Below are 22,111 nucleotides of genomic sequence, written 5' to 3'. Positions count from 1 at the left end.
TACACAGTTGCTTCAACTATTGTTATGTCTGGGCCTGTAATTCTTTTTGTTCTTGTGTTGCTTTTTGAATGGTAGTGATGGGAGGGGTAGTTCCCCGCTCAATCGCCTCTTTGATATGCTCGAAAATTCTCTGTAAATCCTCCTCTGACAGGGAAGGTGTCTCTGGGTTAGTCAAATTCCTAACCTTCTATTTCTTTTTTACCCATTGTGGTTTACCGTTTAGTGGTCTCTTTTCACATATTCACATTACTTCTTCTTCTCCAGAGTCCCACTACAGTGTGTCATGATGCTCTTCATCATGTTCCTACTATGGTGGCTTGGGGCATTCTTCCTATTATGGGGCAGATGGACCTTTTTGTTGTAGATCTTGGTGCTCCTCCTCACCACTGCCAATGTTTTGAGGCTCTGGCTATTGTTTCAACGACAACGTGTGTCAATATTTCGACAACTTGTTAACAATTTGAGACAACATTTTCTCATCGATCTTGTAGGTGCACTTAACCATTCTTCTTCAGGTCTACTCAGGCATGAATATACATGTGGTGTGGTGTGGCAGAAAACTTTTCCACTGCCTTGTAGACTCTGATGACCTATACCAAAATGCATGATACCTTCATAATAGAGTGATTGATGACTACCTTCCAAATGTAAAATTTGACGTTGGTATTATTCTAACGCTTCTTATCTAAAGTATGCAAGAGTGACCCAAACCTTGGTGTGAAGAACTCATGTTTTTCCATTGGTGGAAAGTAGGTATCCTTTGGAACTTGCCATGTGGTTAGAGTTATAGGGTTAAACAACCATGCATAGTGGAACTCTTTGTTCCTATCTTGGAGCTCTAGGCAATCCTGTGTAAACTAATTGAGGAGGAAGGTTTCCCATTTCATCTATACGCTTGTGACACACTTTACTGCTACAACTACCTCTCTTGTAGGGCACTAATCTTTTATGCATTTTATGAGTAATTTGCATGCCATGAGCTGCACGATGAACTGCACACGTGGGTCATTTATGGATGAGGTTAAAACTCATTATTGCCCATGAACAATGTCACACTTCTTCGCCATATCCTTGGCGGTCACCTTCTCATTTTTCTTGTCAAAGAGAGGCTTTAGATCCATTGTAACCATGGACAACCCTGTAATTGTAGATATGAAGTGTGAATCAATTTCTATGGGCTCATCCAACCACAAATATCTGTCATTTATGCAACTTAATAGATGTTTGACACACATGTTTATTTAAGGACCACAACCAAAATGCAAAATATATAGTAAATTTAAAATACACTAGTTCTCCATCCTCGTGGCCTATTGTTGTGGTTCACAAACCTGTGGATACCCTGGTTTCATTGTAAGGGTAAGGTATTTATTGTATGCAAACTAAGGGAACTTGGTGTAGTCTGCGACATTATGGTCATTATATTTCAACTTGTCCATTATGCCAAGCATATCGCCTTCCTTAAGGACCCTCGATGGAATTGGAATTGTTAACAACTTATTCTTCTACTCTATTTGCAGTTAAGCCATATGTTTGGTAGCGGGTGCAAAGGGTGGTGCAATGTCTATGCCCTTTGTCCTAGGTTTCTTTGGTGCCAAGGAAGAAGCCATGGTGTCAATATTTGGTATCTGAATGTCCTTCTGTAATGTTGATTCTTTTATAGTCTCTGATTTCTTTGGGCTACTCTCAAACTTCGGCTCAACGATTCCAATTATGACACAAGTAATGTTGAACTAGGTGGATAAATAGTTATTTATGTGCCTTATGCATGTTTCCAACTGCAATAACTTCAAGGGGATTATTCCATAATCTCATAATGATTTTTTCAATCTCACATGATAGGGTTCTCTAGGTGGGAACTCTGTTTTGTGGACTTGGCTACAATGGACCTCATGTCAACAGCCTTTCATTCAAAGCCATTGATTTGGAACAAATTTTGTCTTTAATAACTTTAATGTTGTTTTTAGTATAGGACCATGGTGTACAATCCACGTGTGTATCACACACTTTTTTGAATTATATATATATATATATATATATATATATTATTTTTATTTTTTGCACTGTTATGGTTCTAGTTGTCATCACTGGCTGTTGGTTGTATTTCACCTTTCTCTTCACCTTTGGTTCTACGTGCTCCATTCATTTTCATGTTCAAACAACGACATGGTGCTCTCAGTGTGTGTTGTCTCAACTATTTACTACGACATGACAACTCTATTCTGTTAAACCTAGCCTATTGTTCCTCACGGTCATGAAGTCTTCGTGGTTTCCTCATTCTTAGCTTCTACCTACAAGCACAAAGAAAGTAGTTTTTATTTCACTAACAAAAATTAACTTTGAAAGGTGGGTTGACTGTCTCTGTAAAACTTCAATTGACTCCCATGACAAGTCCCTTGAGGGGATCCCCACTCAGTTTCTCTAACTAGACAATCGTTGAATCTGTGACATACTTGATAATATAGTCCCAACAAATGCATTTGAAATTTATCAAGGTGCTTCATAGTAGAACGAGATCACCAGTAATGATCAATCAGATAACTGATCATTCACTCAAAATATCTCATGCATGTCAGTTCAGATGAAGACACAATTTATATTAGAGTTTAGGGACAATGTACTATCAGTTGTAAATTCATCTAAATTAAAGAGGTGATGCATGCAATCAGTATAAGGCCTATGGATGGATTGCGCAGTTATGAGTGAGGAATTTCCCAATTAAATCTGGGCTAATTCCCTTGGAAACTACACAATGAAGTAGGGGCTTGACAGGCAACATATTTGGCTAAGTATTGGCTTGAGCTGGTTTTATGAAGCATCGAGTGAGATTGTACTTGTGCAGAGATTGTTCGGGTTGAAAAAGCATTTTATTTTCTTCTCAAATCTTTTGGTTAATGCAATATAAAGATAGTAGGGTTTTTAGTTGTGGATATCCCCATAAAATTATTGTGTTATGTGTGATTGAATTATTTCTCTTTTATGCTTCGTGATTTCATCGACCGTTTATTGTTTCCGCTGATGAGTAGAGTAGATTCAATTCAATTGTTTTAGCATATTACAATCTGTAGTTTGAATTGACAAGGAATTTCTACATGTTATTGGAGCTGAAATCACTATAGAAGAGGAGAATACGAGTTTTTTGTGCAGGTGAAATTGAATTTGCAGTTTCATACTTTAGAGCCAGCAAGATGTCATTCTACGGTTTGAGACTTGAGTATGCCCTTGAGGGTAGCTCGAATTACATAGCTTGGAAGGACAAAATGGAGGTAGTTTTGGAAGATAACACGCTGAAGGAATTCATAGATCATCATATCTCGAAGCCTCCAACATCTGATGCTAAAGCTCTAGCTGAATGGAGAAAGTGTGTGACAAAGGCAAGAAGGATTATCTTAGAAGGAGTTCGAGATAATATTGTCTCAAATCTCCATGGTAAGGAAACTCCATTTGCAATGTGGAAGGAATTGACATACATGTTTCAAAATAGCAGTGACCACAGGAAGCTGGCACTTAAGGACAAACTCAAAAGGGTCAATATGGAGAAGGGTGACTCAGTTGTGAAGTACTTGACCAAGTTCACCCTATGTCGGGATGAGCTTGGAAGTGTCGGTGTTACTGTTGCAGAAGACGATCTAGTGAGCCTAGCACTTTTAAGGCTTCCCAAGAGCTGGCACAGCTACTAGGACTCAATTAATGGGAGGGAGAACCAACCAGAGTGGGAGTGGTTGTGGTCTGACTTGGTACAATAATAGATTTGGCAAAATACTAGAGATGGGACCTCATCCAAAGAAGTGGAAGAGGAATTTGCATTAGTGAGTAAAGAAAATAAATCTAAGGGAAAGAAGTCCCAAGGCGAGGAGGACAAAAAGAAGAAGGACTTGTCGAACATCAAGTGTTTTCACTGTCACGAGTTCGGGCATTATGCCATGAAATTCCCACAAAAGAAAGCAACCAAGAAGGAGCTTGCATTAGCAACAGCAGGTGAAGCTCTAGCTTCACAATTCGAACTTGATTTCACTCTCATTTCATGCATGGAAAGCACTGTAATGGGAAGCATGTGGTATCTTGACAGGGATGCCTCGTTCCATATGACGGGGAATAATTATCTCTTTAGTGACTTGGAGGAGAAAGACCTCAAGTAGAACATAGAGTTTGGAGATGATGGGAGGTATAATGCGACCAACATTGGTACTATTACTTTTTAGACGGAGTCTGGCTCCTCTCTCCGACTCACAGATGTGATGTATGTTCCCGGACTAAACAAGAATCTTGTTTTCATCATGGTATTGGAAGACCATGGCTACGATGTGATATTTAGCAAAGGAAATATTTCCTTAGACACGTCACCACGAGACACGTGAAACAGATTGGTGTGCAAGTCAAGAACCTATATGCTCTTGAGGTACAAGATGCATGCAAAGCCTTGAGGAGAAAGGCAAAGGTTAGAGACTTGGTGGTTGAGAGGGAGCATGAATTACCTCTCAACATGCAACCTCATAAGCAACCTCAACAAGTTGTGGAACAACCACAATTGGAGAAGCAGAGAGGAGACTGAGTGGAGACATCCACTCAAGCAGAGACCTCCAGTATGGGGAAATTTTGAGTCAAGTGGGTAGAAGGAGCACATGCATCCATACCTCTAGGTGTGAGGTGGGGCGATATGAAACCTTAGTCCAAGAGTTTCAGAAATTTGGGCAGGGTCCATTGAGGTGTGTTTGTCTCATGGATCATTACCTTGCTACGAGGGCCCACAATATTTAGTAGCAGGAGGATTAGTGTCAGTCATATACTGAGGAGTGCAGAGCAAGAGGCTCAGTAGCAGAGTCAACAACAGCACAATTTTTCCCAGTAGATAGTGGCAGACACAGTCGATTAAGTTTATTTTGAATGCTTTTTGGTTGCAGATGTTGCAGTAGCAACAACAATAGTGACAAGTGTTGCATACAGAACATTCCAAAGGTACCAGATCGAGATAGAGTTGAATTCCTTTTTTGTTGAGAGGGAGTTTTGAAAACAACAACAAGAAATGTTAAAAATAACATATAGAAAACTCCTAATTTAATTTGTCTTTGAATTAAATTATAATTAAATTATAATTCTATTCTCATAACAACCTGTAACAGCTAACTAAGTTAAGTTGACTTAGTTGGCTCGGTAAATTCGAGTTTGGAGTCTATATAGAGACACGTAGAATGATCCCTAAATTCTAGGGGCACAGGTTGAGTTCTTATTGAGTTGTAATTATTCAATTCAGTTTAACTAAGTTAAATTCAGTTAAACTAGTTCTAACTGTTGGAGGAACTAGTGAGTGGTCAAGTGAATTAAATTAGATTTAATTCACATGCAGTGATCAATCAGATAACTGATAATTCAATTAAAATATCTCATGCGTGTCAGTTCAGATGAAGACCCAGTTGAGATAAGAGTTCAGGGACAGTGTATTATCAGTTGTAAAATTCATCTAAATTAAACAAGTGATGCATGTAATCAGTAAAAGGCCTATGGATGGATTGTGTAGTTATGAGTGAGGAATTTCCCAATTAAACATGGGTTAATTCCCTTGGAAACTGCGCAATGAAGTAGGGGCTTGGCAGGCAACATATTTGGCTAAGTATTGGCTTGAGCTGGTTTGTGAAGCAGTGAGTGAGATTGTACTTGTGCAGAGATTGTTCGAGTGGAACAAGCATTGTATTTTCTTCTCAGACCTTCTAATTAATGCAACATATAGATAGCAGGGGTTTTTAGTTGTGGCTTTCCCCATAAAATTATTGTGTTATATGTGATTGAATTCTTTCTCTTTTATGCTTCATGAATTCATCGATCGTTTATTGTTTTTGTTGATGAGTATAGTAGATTCAAGTCAATTATTTTAGCATATTACAATTTGTAGTTTGAATCCACAAGGAATTTCTACACACTTGGACTCCTATTTCAATGCTTTGATGGTTCTATTTAAAAAATTATTTCCTCGGTTACTCATCAAGATTTTGGGACATCCTAAATGAGTGAAAACATTTTCAAATAAAAATTGTGTTGCAGTCTCCACACTACATCCTTTGACAGTCGTTTAATTTCCTTATCCCATCAGGTTAAATAACTTATCACAGTTATAATATAATGCGTGCCACTTCTTTTCACTACAGGGTTAATCAACCCAATGAAATATATTGCCCATTTGTCAAATGGTTGTAGTGCTAATTGTGGATGTAGTGGAATTTCATTCCTATGTGAAGGCTTTCCGACTCTTCGACAAACATCACAACTACAACAAAACTCTTTCATGTTACGGTGAATTTTCGGCCACTATAGATATGCACATAAAATCTTCTACATGGTAGCTTTCCTTACATAATGGCCTCTAACCACCCCTTCTCGTGTCTCTATCGAGATAGCTAGTCTTTCTTGTTTTAATACTCAGGCATGTATATACATGTGGTGTGGTGTGGCACTAAACTTTCCCACTGCCTTGTCGACTTCGACGACCTATACCAGAATGCATGGATACCTTCATAATAGAGTGATTGATGACTACCTTCCAAATGTAAAATTTGGGATTGGTATTGGTCTAAGGTTTCTTGTCCGAAGTATGCAAGAGTGACCCATACCTTGGTGTGAAAAACTCATGTTTTTCCATTGGTGGAAAGTGGGTATCCTTAGGAATTTGCCATGTGGTTAGAGCTGTAGGGATCAACAACCATGCATTGTGGAACTTTTTGTTCCTATCTCGGGGCTCTTGGAAATAATACATAAATTGATTTAGGAGGAAGGTTCCCATTTCATCTATACGCTTGTGATGCACTTTACGACTACAACTACCGTTCTTGTAGGGCACTAATTCTTTATGCACTTTATGAGTAATTTGCACGCCATGAACTACACATGAGGGTCATTTATGGAGGAGATTAAAACTCCCCATTTCCCATGAATGATGTCATGTTTATTTGCCATATCCTTGGCGATCACCTTTTCATTTTTGTTGCCAAAGAGAGGCTTTGGATCCTTTGTAACCATGGGCAACCCTGTAATTCTAGATATGAGGTGTGAATCGATTTCTATGGGTTCTTCCAACCACAAAAATATGTCGTTTATGCAACTTAATAGAAGTTTGACACACATATTTATTTAAGGGCCACGACCAAACTGTGAAATATCTAGTAAATTTAAAATACATGATTTCTCCATCCATGTGGTCCATTGTTGTGGTTCACAAACCTATGGGTACCCTGGTTGCATTGTAATGGTTAGGTATTTATTGTATGCAAACTAAGGGAACTTGGTGTGGTCTGTGACATCATGGTCATTGTATTTCAACTTGTCCATTATTCCAAGCATATCGCCTTCCTTAAGGACCCTTGATGTATTTGGAGTTGTTAACAACTTACACTTCGACTTTATTTTCAGTTGAGCCATAGGTTTGGTAGCGGGTTCAGAGGGTGGTGTAATGCCTATGCCCTTTGTCTAGCGGGTTCAGAGGGTATTGTTGGAAATAATACTGGGGGGGGGGGGGGTGGGGGGGGGTGAATCAGTATTAGTCAAGTCAATAATCTTTTTCTTTTATACTCAAATTTATATACGCTACCTCCATGTGGGTAACCCATGTGTACACGCAACTGTGTTTAAGGAAACAAACGTATATCCAGAAAACTAATGATTCAGTTAATTCATCATATGTTGATCTTTAATCTGTGCATCAGTACTTCATTAAACATTAAATAGTAACCATATGCAGTTAATAACAGAGTGAACCATCACACATAAGAAACACACATGAACACCAAGATTTAAGGTGGAAACCCAATGTGGGTGAAAACCACCTGTTGTTGTCGTCTCTGTCTTCTTTTAATAATAAGAAAATCTGTTTACAACATTGTACTAGTGCAGACTCATACCAGTACGTAGGATTCTACCTGCAGAAGGCTACAACCTTCTCTTGTTCTCCAGCTTCTACTGGAAGGGAGCTACAACCCCCTAGCTCTTGTACTAGCCGATATGTTTACTAGTACGTAGGCGCCGACCTACAGAAGGCTACAACCTTCTCTCTTCCTCCAGGTACCATGTTTCATAAATTTTCATACTAGATACTCCTGGAACACAACACCATAATATGAAGGACACGTTTCATCCAATTTTCATATTGGACCCATCAACAACATTGAAGCTCAAAATCAATCACCACTATAATACAACCATCAAATACATCTGCATCAACTAATCACTGAAACTCAAACATCACTTTCTAAATCAAACACAGCTGAATCAATCAATCCATGAATCTCTGACACAACTGAATCAAACACTTACTGAACCTCTGACATGACTGGATCAAGCATTCATTCAAACTTAATCAAATTCAATCAATCAGCTGGAACAGACAGATCACTGTAACCAGTACATAGATCTAAACCCAGAACACTGCATCATCATTCAGAACCAATTGTAACCTCAAAACCATGCATCAGAGTGTATACGCAACTTGGAAGAGCCAAACCAGCGTGTATACGCAACTTCATCAAAGCGAACCAGCGTATAGATATGCAAATACTTACTTATAACTTCGCTGCACTTCCCGACTTCAGACATACCCAAATCATCACATATACATGTGTTAGCAACTAGATTTAGCCCATCAGATCACATAATGATAACTCATTATGATCCTGATCCATCATCCATCATCACTGAAGTAAATCACAATCAATTTGAACATTGTTACCAGAATGCAGTCACCAGAACATAAAGCAAAACCCAGAACTCTGCATCAACAACCAGAACCAACTGTAACTTCAAACATCATAGTTCATAAGGTATACGCTACTTCGATGTGTCGAACCTACGTGTATACGCGCTTTTACCAAAGTCAACCAGCGTATACATCTGTAAATATTCATTCATAATTTTGCAACCATTCCAGACTTCAGTTATACCCAGATCATAACATTTACAGAGTAATACATGCGTCAGTGTTCAGATCTAGATTATACATGATCAAACCTTATAAAGATAGTTCATTTCAAGCCTTAAGATCCTGATCCATCATTAGATCTTATCCTCCATCAACCGCTAAGGTTCCTCCTTGGTTCAGATCAAGCAGAGCATCATAAACCCATAGCCTGCATACTGGATCTCACACTTTATCAAATATTCAATGCTTGTCTACCTTGGCCTAATGATCTTCTCCTCCTTATATAGTTTTAGGCCTTTCTCAATACCATGGACCAAAACCACTTAGGACCAATACCTTGGATCAAATACCTAGGGTCAATACCTCGAACCAAATACCATGGACCAAATACTTCGGACCAAAAACTTAGTTTTCCAAGGTATACGTGCTTTTCCTTCTGTGAGAGTGTGTGTGTACGTTATACGCTCCTTTTATTATGTTAACCTGCGTGTATACGCAGCTTGGTCAAGGTGAACCTGCATATACCTTTCTTTCTTCATTCTTTGTAGTCTGAATTGTAATTATTTGTTGTTGTCATGCTGTACTTGTGATCTTTCATCTGAGTAAGTTGCTTTTTGAACTGATTCCTTGAAATTGTCCTACATTTCATCACATCTGTAAGCACTGTTGTTATCCATTCTGTCACATCTGATATCTCTTCTGTAGATTCATCTAGTTACCATATAGTAGTGAGTTGTTCTACTACAAGTGGGTTGCCATCAAGTACAACACATACATCATAATGCCAACAACTTGGTGTGGTGTGCGACATCATGGTCATTGTATTTTAACTTGTCCATTATTCCAAGCATATCGCCTTCCTTAAGGACCCTTGATGTAATTGGAGTTGTTAACAACTTATACTTCGACTTTATTTGCAGTTGAGCCATAAGTTTGGTAGCGGATTCAGAGGGTGGTGTAATGTCTGTGCCATTTGTCTCGGGTTTCTTTGGTTCCAAGGAAGAGGACATGGTGTGGATATTTGGTATCTAAATGTCCTTATGTAATGCCCATTCTTCTATAGTCTCTGATTTCTTTGGACTGCTCTCAAATTTCGGCTCAACAATTGCAATTATGACATAAGTAATGTTGAACTATGTGCAGAAATAGTTATTTATGTGCCTTATGCATGTTTCCGACTGTAATAACTTTAGGGTTATTCTGCCACAATATCGTAATGATTTCACCGATCTCACATGAGAGGGTTCTCTACATGGGAACTTCGCCTTGTGGACTTGGCCACAATGGAGGTCATGTCAATAGCCTTTCATTCAGAGCCATTGCTTTGGAACATATTTTGCCTTTAGTAACATCAATGTTGTTTTTAGTAAAGGCCCATGGTGTGCAATCCACGTGGGTAGCACACGCTTTTTTTAAGGTATTTTTCTGCATTGTTATGGTTCCAGTTGCCATCAATGAATGCTAGTTATATTTCACCTTTCTCTTCATCTTCGGTTCTACACGCTCCATTTGGTTGCATGTTCACACGACCACATGGTGCTCTCAATACGTGTTGTGTCAACTATTTACTTTGACATGATAACTATATTCTATTAAACCTAACCTATTGTTCCTCACAGTCATGAAGTCTTTGTGGTTTCCTCATTCTCAACTTCTACCTGCAAGCACAAAGAAAGTATTTTTATTTCACTAAAAACAAATCATCTTTGAGAGGTGGGTTGACTGTCTTTGTACAAATTCAATTGATTCCCATTAACAAGTCCCTTAAGGGGATCCCCACTCAGTTTCTCCAACTTGACAACCCCTACATCTATGACATACTTGATAATATGGTCCAACAAGTGCATTTCAAATTTATCAGGGTGCTTCAAAAGCTTATTGCTATATAGTAGAACGAGATCACCAATCTAGAATTACTTTTGCTTAATATGATGATCATGGCACACCTTTTCCCTGGTTTTCTGCACATTCTAGTGGAATCCTGATATGAACCTATCTTCTTTTAGTTATAACAATTTTGCCAGTCCTCGTTCTACCCCACCAGGACCCGCCCACATTGTCGCAGTGGAAATATGGAGTCTATGGACAATGAATTCCATGAGCATTACTACCTCCTTACCATACATTAATTGAAGTGGTGTTTGGCTTGTAATTTTCTTTGGCATAGTTTGGTATGCCTATAGTACTACGATAATTCTCAAGTCCTAATTATCCTTGTTCACACTACGAACCTTTGTCATTGCAATCTCCAAAATTTCATTGAAGGCCTCTACTATGCCATTTTCCTATGAATGTTATGGAGTGCTCTTCTGATAGTGCAATTGGAACTCCTCTCTCAATGCTTCGATGGTTCTATTTAAAAATTGATTTCTTTGGTTACTCATCAAGATTTTGGGACATAAAAAATGAGTGAGAACATTTTCAAATAAAAACTTTGTTGCAATATCCACACTACAATCTTTGACAGGCATTGCCTCATCCCATCAGGTTAAATAACCCATCGTGGTTATAATATAGTGTGCCACTTCTTTTTGCTGCAGGGTTAATCAAACCAATGAAATCTATTGCCCATTTTCCAAATGGTTGCAGTGCTAATTGTGGATGTTGTGGCATTTCATTCCTATGTGAAGGCTTTCCAACTCTCTAAAAAACATCACAACTACAACAAAACTCTTTCGCGTCACGTGAATTGTCGGTCGCTATAGATATGCTCATAAAATCTTCTTCATGGTAGCTTTCCCAGCATAATGGCCTCCAAGCACCCCTTCTTGTGTCTCCATCAAGATAGCTAGTCATTATGGTTTTAATATACAACGATGGAGCATACCACCTACAACCAACTTATACAAACAACCAACAATCAACTGATAGTTCGCTCCCTCTATTGGAAATATTGAGAGGGGGGTGAATCAATATTTATTTTACAATTGTTATTTTACAAATTTTTAGATCACTTATAACCAGAACATAAAATGAACAATATAGAATACATGATTTTATTAATCAGAAATAATGAGGACTTCAATCCTCTTCTTTACAATAAATTAGGTACAATACTCCTTAGGGCTCCAACCCTAGATGAAGACACTAATTTCCAATCCACCAGGCTCCAACCTATACTTTTCCAAGCACCGACTTAGACTTCACGAGGCTTCAACCTTGTCTCTATGAGGCACCAACCTATAGGGCTCCAACCCTCTCACTGGTAGAGGCTCCAACCTGATCTTCTTGAGGACTCCTATCCTCTAGGGATCCAACCCACGACTTCAATTACTCAATATGGATTCGACAATTATTCAAGGCTCTCAATATCTTTTGCAACAAGCCCTGGCAATATCTTCACCTTCAACAACGCCCACAATCAATCTCTAAAGCACTTAGCTCATCAATGAAAACTTTATCTTCTCAGAAGGTGTCTCCACAACTCTTCATGTTACCCAAACAAAATTCTCAAGGTTACCTCATGATGGCTTCAACCATGCATCATGGTTTCCAATAATGTCTCTAAGATAAACTTTAGTAAGTTACTCAAGGTCTGCACCAAACAATTCTCCAAGTGCTTCACAACATTTTCAACCAAGTAGGTATGCAATGATTCTCCAAAGAATGTCTCTAATAGGCTTCAACAATGCTCTAGGAACTGCCTCAACAAAGTGTCAACTCTTCAATGTTTGTTGCAAAGGGTCTTCTACAATTTTTCTCCAAATATGTCTTTAATAATGCTCCAAGGAGACTTCAAGAATGTCTTCTATAAGGCACAACAATCCTGCTCAAAATTCCAAGAGATAGGCTCCAGACAATTCTTCAAAAAGGTTCTCCAAATGATGTTAATGAGTTGCTCCTCCAACTAAGGTATGCTACTCCAAGGTCCCATGAAAATACCATAGAAGTGATTATTTAAAGTCTCATGAATAAGCCAATTACAAAGAATCAATTCATATCTCCAAAGTCCGCTTTGAAATTTGCTTCTTCACAGCATTCCTTCTCCACAATTAGGTATACCACAAACCTTTCTTGGCTTCCACAAATAACTTTCCTTGATCCAAGCTCCACAAAGCAGAACTACCACGAGTCTAAGTGACTATCTGCAAGTCTCCACAAATGATTATCACAGGTCTGGGTGACTGTTCTCAAGGCCTGAGTCTGAATGAGCCTTCAACAGGTTTGTCTGAGCTTGAAACTAGAACTCTGAGCCTTTGCAATGGAAATTGTCCATAAGTCTGGTCAATTTAGGTGATTGTTCTTAAGGTTTGAGGTATGTATGCAAAGTGTAAGGGTGAAAGTTCTTAAGATTTAATTTAACAGGTACAGATTCAAGCCCTTTATATGTCACTAATTTGAGCCTTCAAGGTGACTGTCTTTTAGGTCAAAGTGTAGTCTGAGCTTTGAAAGGATACCTTAACCAAAAAATTGCCCAAATTGTAATCTTTTTATTCACCTCAGCCTTGTTTCTTCTTTTGTCCTCTTAATTGTTTTCTTCACTGATATGGATACTATAATGGTGAGATCGAACCTATATTTATACACTTTTTTACCTTCAATGAAAGGACACGTCCCTTGGAGGTGAGGCCGACTTGCACAAGTAGGCTAGGTTCATAAATTATTATTTTCCAACTTGTAAAATCATTTTTTCTCAACTTATGAGGTGTTAGAAGGTGTGTAAGAGCACGTTGGAAAGAGCTCAATGTCTTTTATGAGCCTATACCAATTCCATCCTTAAATAAGGTCATTTTACCATCAATAAAATTATATTTATGAAATTGTTATCATTATTTTATCCATGGCGACCTTTAGTATTTTATGTTTTGGACAACGCTAGGGCATATACTTAGGCCTTCAAGATTATTAGGATTAGGGAATCTTCAACAAGGAACTTAGGGCTTCATGCATTCATGTTAGGGATTTTAGGACTTCATTGATTTACATTAGGCATCAATAATCTAGAGCTATCCATTGTTTAGATAGACCTAGGATTTCATGGACATTTTAGCAAGGCTAGGGCATCATGAAGCTAGGGCTTGTCATCATATAGATAGGGTATAAATATAGCTAGGGTTTGTCATTATATTTCAATCTTCATGCTTAGGGGTCTCTCTTAGGGTTTTCATAAATAGAGTCTCCAATGAGGTTATGGCAACATCACAAAAGGGTTATTCATCCATCACAAGGGTTGGGACATTTACCTTCTCCAACAATGCCATATTGACATCAATGACAACTTTGACCAACACCCTCAACTACTAGTTGCTTCTTCTATGCGACCATACAGTCTTATGGTGTTGTTCCCATGCTAAAGAAGTGAACAATATCTACAAAATGATCATCTAATATCTTGACACTAAATAGTTGTGAGTCTAGTAAGCTATCGCCCATGTTCCTTGTATCTTCACTAAAAAGTATCCTAGATAAGTGGTTCGGCCCTGCATTGAACCTTCCAAGCTTCACGATCACTTCAAAGTCATATTTGTGGAACAAAAAATCCATCTACATATTCTCCCCCTCAACATTGACTTGTTGATGAGGTAGCACAATGAAAAATGGTCGGTGTATAACTTGAAATGTGACCCTAACAAGTAGTGCCTGAACTTTTGCAAAGCATACACCATTTTTAGTCCTTCACGCTCTATCATGGTGTAATTTCGCTCCATTGAAGATAATTTCCTGATGGAAAAAACTATTAGGTGACCCATCCCGACCTCTCCTGGTTTTGACAATATTGTTCCCAATGCAATCGGTGATGCATCCACATATACATAGAATTCCTTGCTCCAATCAGGGAATACTAGGATTGCCCCAGTTACTAATTTCACTTGTAATGTGTCTAGCACCTGCTAGCATTCTTCAATCCACTATAATTTTGATTCCTTTAGCAATTTTTCTAGTAGCATGGTAATATTTGCATAATTGCATAAACCTTAGGTAGTGCCCAGTGTGCCCTAATGTAGCGCACATTTGTTGAACTGAAGTAGGAGGTGGAAGATTTACAATCACTACAATATTTGTAGGATCCACCAATAATCCCTGCTTACATACAATGTATCCTAGAAAAATCCCCATGGGGGAGCAAAATATGCATTTCTTTACATTCAGGGAAATCTATACCTATTTGCACTTGGCTAACATGAGTTGCAATACCTCGATGTGTTTCTTTAAAGGACTGAAGATGGTCCAATCATCTAAATAAACCTCCAAAAAATTATATATGAAATCCTTAAATTTTGCAACAACCACTCAAGAGAACATTATCAGTGTGTTCTTCAATCTGAAAGACATGACAATATATTGAAATGGTTCCCACTCAGTGACAAATTTCATCTTATGGCGGTCCTCGACAATTTTAATATGGCGATACCCTAAGAAATTGTCTATAATAGAGTAAGCCACTTGTTTGTCGACATTTTCCAAAACCTCATGTGTGAAAGGCATGGGTAAAGGTTCATGAACAAAAGTATCATTCAACTTTATTGAACTCTATGCAAGACTGAATCTCACTTGTTTTCTTCTGTTGTATGACCATCAAACTAATCCACTCATATTTCTTGATAATTTCTATTATACTAGATTTCAACATTTTGTCGAGCTCTTCCTTAACTTTCTACTTATATACCAGGTTTAGTCGATATGGTCTCTATTGCACTGGTTTGGCATCTGGTTTCAAGGGAATCGTCATTTCCCCTAGCTCATCAACTATGACTTTCATTTTCAAGAAAGTGTTAAGGAATAGATCTTGATATTCTCGCAGTAAGCCAAAGATTTGTATGATAGTTTCCTCATCCCATTGATCATCAATTACTGCAAATTTTGGTTTTCCCTTTGTGCCAATGTTGACTTATGCGTCAAGATTGGCTCAGTATAATAAAGTGCAATGGAGTCCAACTATGGTCTAACTACCTTGTGTTCGCCCTCATATTCCAAAATATGTTGATCCTTAGGATCTCATCATACCAAATCTCCTCTGCCACTATATAACACTCCACTAGCTTCTTTTTAGTTTGACAAGGTTGGTGAAACATATAAAGTGGTACCTCCTTTTACGCAGTCCTAGGTCTGGGTGCAAATATATTTTCCTTTATGCTACTATGCAATGCTTCTTCTATTGACAGATCGTCAAACTAAAATTGAAAGGTTAGTATGAAGCTCTCTGACATTGTTGTCCAATTTGTTGTACCCCATCGTAGCTCCAGTGGTGTATACCAATTTTGGTGCATAATATCTAAAGTAGGTACAAATGATACACCCACTCAATCTTAGAATCTTCTCATCTCCATATTGTAATGCAACTATCTAGGTGAGTGGTCAGAGATTAATTGCTAGTATATATGTCCTTGCAAACTCATGCATCTAATCCAAATCTAATCTGTAATAGGTTCTTGGACTACTGCCAAGACTCTATATACTCCTTATGTATTACCCACCAACGTGCCAAAGTGGCTTTCAGAGAAATGTCTAGTGTTGGTAGCCTGAGATGGTCTGGAAGCTATGTCTAAAACTTCGTAACAAAAGTATATACATCGATCAGTTAATTGAATCGAGAAGACTCTTAAATCTCTTTGCAAAACCATGGTACTATGTGGGTTAGATGTGCACATCTCTGTGTGGAAACCTCATGAAGGCGCAACAACCAATTATCCAACGCCGCCTCCAAGTTCGATGAACAATAACTGATATTACGCCAACTTAGTGTGTCATCCGTTGTAGGATTGATATAATCATTGCTCCAAATTGTTAGATTGTAGATATTGTTGAAGTCCCCTCTCATAGGCTCAACATAGCATTCCCCTTCTTCAAGATCCAAGGGTGCGACTACTTGCAAATCTCACTATTCAAATATCATTTGTCTTTTCTTTAAATTGATAATAGCTTGATTATCAAAGGCCTGACCAATGCAAGCAACGTCAGATAGGGATATGTATCATCCACGATCTCAATTACTTCAAAGTTAGCCAAGCTCTTGACTCTGTAAATATTGACTTCAACATTTTCCAGCACCGCATTTCTTTCTCCTCATCAAACTTTACATCCTTTCGCACAACTATCGTTCTAAGGAAGGTAAATACACATGGTAATTGTGTGGAGTTTTGATATAACCCACAAAAACTTCCAACTCTATTGTCGGATCAATCTTCTTCCTTGAATCTTTGGAGACATGGAAGTAAATAGAGGCTCCAAAAATTCTAAAGTGAAACACATTCGACTTTCTCCCTGAGAAAGCCTCCAAGGTAAATACACATGGTAATTGTGTGGAGTTTCGGTATAACCCACAAAAACTTCCAACTCTATTGTCGAATCAATCTTCTTCTTGAATATTTGGAGACATGGAAGAAAATAGAGGCTCCAAAAATTCTAAAGTGAAACACATTCGAATTTCTCCCTAAGAAAGCCTCCTACAGTGTAATCATATCAAGAATCCAATGAGGACTCCGGTTTTGCAAGTAGACTATTGTGTTACATGTCTCTGCCCACAAATGCAGTGGCAGGCCTTAGTCATGTAGCATAGCTCTTGCAGCTCCCACGATGCTCTGGTTCTTCCTCTTAGCTACCCAATTCTATTGTGGGTTGTGGGGTGTTGTCAACTCTCTTTTAATTCGTTTTTTGGCACAAAATACCTTGAAGTCATTTGAAACATAATCACCTCCATCTCCACTCCTAGGAGCCTTCACCTTCTTGTCAGTCTCTTTCTCAACTAGTGCCTTGAACTCTACAAACTTTGAGAATATCTCATCCTTCTTCCACATGAAGAAGATCCAATACTTCCTTGAGAAATCACCAATAAAGAGAACATAATACTTATGTTTGGTAGTGGAGGCTGTCGACAAGGGTCCACAGACATCTGAGTGGACTCTCTCCAAGAATACATGTGCTTTGTTGTCTTGATCATGGAATGTGGATTTCACATACTTCCCTAAGGTACAACCTTTGCATGCATCTTGTTGGTCCAGTGCTCCTTTAGGGAGGTCACTAGTTATTTGTTGCATAATATTTAAGGCACCAGGATGCAAATGGCCCAATCTCTTATGCCAGAGCTCATTGACATTGCAACTATGCACTTTCTCTGCCTTATTGCTTAATGCAACACAATCTTCCACATCAAGCTTATAAAGGTTCTTCACAAGAACCCCAATCTGCTTCACCTGTCCAGTGTTTATGTGTCTTATAAGGGCTTTACCTTTGCTGAAGATCACATCATAACCACAGTCTTCAAAAACTACTACAGAAATGAGATTCTTCTTTAGGCCTAGAGCAAACATGACATATTTGAGGTGAAGAGGGGATACAAACTCCCTCTTAAAGGTTACGGTACTAATATCTATAGCCTTGTACCTTCCATCGTCCCCAAGCTTAACATGCATATGGAGATTTTTGTCCTCCTGGTCACTAAAAAACTCTCTACACCGTGTCATGTGGAACGAGGCACATGAATCCAAGTAACATACACTCCCCATCACAGTGTTGGTCATGCATGTGATAAGGGTGAAGTCTAATTCGAACTATGAAGCCAATGCTTCACCTGCTTCTCCTCCTGAGTTCTTCTTGCTAGAAGTTTTGTGTGGACACTTTGTAGCATGGTTCCTGAATTCATGGCAATTGAATAATTTTATTTTGGACAAGTCTTTCTTCTTTCTCCCTTGGCTGGAATCTGGTTTAGTTTGAGATTTTTTCCCTTTTCCCTTATTTCCCTTTCCAACCAATGCAAAATTTTCTTCATCCTCTCCCTTGGATGAACTTCCATCTCTAGTATTTCGCCTGATTTCTTCTTGCACCAAATTTGACCATAAGCATTCCCGATTTAGTAATTTCTCTCTCCTGTTCACCGAGTCCTAGTAGTTATGCCAGATTTTGGGAAGGATTAGAAGAGTTAGTCTCACAAGGTCATCTTCGGCAACATTCACATCAACCCCTCCAAGATCATCCTGAACTTGTGTAAGTCTCGTGAGATGCTGCAAAATAGTATCATTATTCTGCATCTTAATATTTTGAAGTTTGTCTTTAAGGGCCAATTTTCTATGGTCATTTCTATTCTTGAATGGCCCTGTCATTGCCTTCCACATTGCGAAATGAGTTTCTTTCCCATGGAGATTTGAGACAATGTGGTCTCGCTCTTCCTCCAAGATAATTCTCCTTGCCTTGGCTACATCTTTCTTCCATTGGTCTAGGTTTTGTCCAGTAGTTGATCCTGGGTTTGCAATGTCTATCTTGACATATTCTAATAATTCGTTTTCATCAAGCACTGGTTCCATGTGATCCTTCCTTGCAATGAAATTTGAGCTGCCTTCCAAGGCATACTCTAATATCAGCCTGTTGAAGATCATATTTCGACTCTGAAGAGATCCTGCTACACTGAAGTTGCAAATTCGAACCTCCTAAGGAACTACTTCGAAATCCTGTTCTAATGTGAATCCAACTCTAATACAATGTAGAAATATAGTGTTGGAATTTTAATTGCTCAAGAATTTTAATCTAACATTAAAAGACGCAATTCTACTATACTGATTTGTGGAATTTAATTCCAATTTAGAACAACATTCACAAACATGCGACAAGAAAAACCACACGCACACAATATTTTTCTAGGGGAACCCAACTGGGAAAAAACCCCTCGAGCCTCTTTGCATTAATCGAATGAATGGAGAATGTATTACAATTGCTTGATCACTCTGATCTGAACCTGTAAGTGAATAGCCTTTCTCTCTGCTCAATGAGAAGCTCTGACCCAGACTTAGTCAATTTCTACCTCTGCTTGAGCCCTCTTGCGTAAATCCTAGGGAATTAGCCCCTATTTTTTTAGGAATTATCCTCTAAATTATTATGCAATTCCCAAGGATTGATCATCTAACTGCACGCAACACTTGTACACTCAAACTAGTTTACAATTGCTTGTTACTACCTTGGAATCTCCACCATGGCTGAGGACCACAAATTCCTTGCATGCACTAGCTATTTTGAGTTGATTGATCAGTTAATTGGATGGCCACTGAGTTAGACTGTTGTCCCACTCTACAACTGACCTTCCACTATTTCCATCAATAGTTAGAACTAGTTTAACTGAAAACCTTGATTACTACAAATTAGCAGTCACACATGATTTAACTCCAAGCCCTCTAACTCGAATTTACTGCTAACTAAGTGACAAGAGTCATGTCAACTCAATTAACTACTTCGATGTTGTCTGCTGATGTGGAAATTCGATTTTTTTCAATTTGACCAAGGCAAAGTCAAATTGAGACTTTCTTGCTACACTTCTTAACACTCCCTCTTAGTAAGAAAGGGATTTTCAACCAGCCCTATCTTGCACCAATGGAATTCCAACTTCCCTCTTGACAAAGCCTTCATCAAGATGTCAACATCTTATTCCTCTGTCAAAATGTATTGTAGTAACATTATCCACCTCTCCACACAATCCTGTAAATGATGATACCATATATCTATATGCTTGGATTGATCATGAAATACCAAATTCTCCGAGAGATTAATGCAACTCTGTTTATCACAATAGATCACAGTTGGATCCATCATCTGACCAAACAGTCCCACAAGTATCTTTCTCATCCAGATCACCTCATATGTTGCTTGACTTGTAGCCATTTATTCTACTTTTGTCGAGTTGAGCTCCACAAATATTTGCTTCATGGTGTACCAGGAGACAACTGTGAACCCAACACTGAAAATTCCACCCAATGTACTCTTTCAGTCATATGGAATCCTTTCCCAAACTACATCTGTGATGCCACACAACTTCACTCCATTTGTCTCTTTGTAACATAATCCATCCTAGGTAGTGCCTCTGAGGTGCCATAAAACATGCTTTGCTTCCTTCCAATATAATTAGGTCGATCTAACCACAACATGTCTCCGCTAGTTGACTGCATAGCACATATCTGACCGTGTGTTCACAAGATACACCAATGAACCCACTATTTGTCGATAAATGGTAGCTGCTAGAGGTGTCTCAATGGGCTTACAACTCTTCATGCGAAATCTCTGCATTATCTCTTTGGAATACTTGCCTTGAGACACAAACAATTCCCCAACGCCTTGCCATACTTCCAGCCTAAGGAAGTAGTGGATGAGACCCATGTCTTTCATCTCAAAATCCCTTGCAAGGCCCTCCTTGCAAGATTTGATCATTTCCTCATCACCCGTTAATATTAAATCATCAACATATTAAAAAATGATAAGCAATTTACCTTCTACCAAAATATGATAGATGTTCGCATCTGCTTCACTTTTGGTGAAGCCCAAACCAATGAGATAACTATGGATCCTAGTTTAACAAGCTTGGGGTGCCTATTTGAGACCGTACAGTGCTCGCTTGATTTTTCGCACAAGGGAGTCCCAATCAAATGTCTCAAAACCTTCTCATTTCTCAATGTACACTTCCTCCTCAATAACACCATTGAGAAATGTTGTTTTTACATCCATCTCGCCGATATTCCACCCCATTTGTGTAGCCAGTGCAAGAATTGATCTAATGGATGAATACCTTGCTACAGGAGCAAAGGTTTCCTCATAGTCAATTCCCTCAACTTGAGAGAATCCTTTGGCCACAAATTTGGCCTTATACTTCTCTATGCTTCCATCTGCTGCATGCTTAACCTTGAAGATCGATCTCGAACCCACAACTGATTTATTTGCTAGCCTTGGGACCACTTCCCAAACACTGCTCTTCATGATGGATTCTTATTCTTCCACTATTGCATCAACCCAAACTGGTTGCTCTATTTCTTCCTAAAAATAGGATGGATAAGTCTCCACGAGCTCAGTCATTAGAGCCATGTAGTTAGTGTACCTCTAAGGTGACCTCCTTTGCTTGCACAAATTTGAAGGAGCTCCCATATTCTCCCTTGCATCCCGCACTAATCTATCAGCTTCCCTGGTTCCTTTTCTGCCTTCTTTGGATGGTTCTACTTGAGTTGATGTCTCCAATATACCTCCTCTCTTCTCCTCTAATTATGGCTTCTCCACAACTTCCTGAGGCTCCTCCCTAGGCTCCTGCTTTCGAGCTAAAAGCTCCTCTTCTAGTGGGATCTGAAGCTCCCTCTTAAGAGAGCATCACATTGCTTTCTCCTCATAAAACTTTACATCCTTTCGCACAACTGTCATTCTAAGGAAGGTAAGTACACATGGTAATTGTGTGGAGTTTCGGTATAACACACAAAAACTTCCAACTCTATTGTCGGATCAAGCTTATTCCTCAAATCTTTGGAGACATGG

This window comes from Pinus tabuliformis, chromosome Q (genome assembly GCF_031772625.1).
Source record: "Pinus tabuliformis cultivar Carrire ecotype Pingquan chromosome Q, CPIR1, whole genome shotgun sequence".
Taxonomy (NCBI): Eukaryota; Viridiplantae; Streptophyta; class Pinopsida; order Pinales; family Pinaceae; genus Pinus; species Pinus tabuliformis.
Note: the sequence above shows the minus strand (reverse complement) of the source record.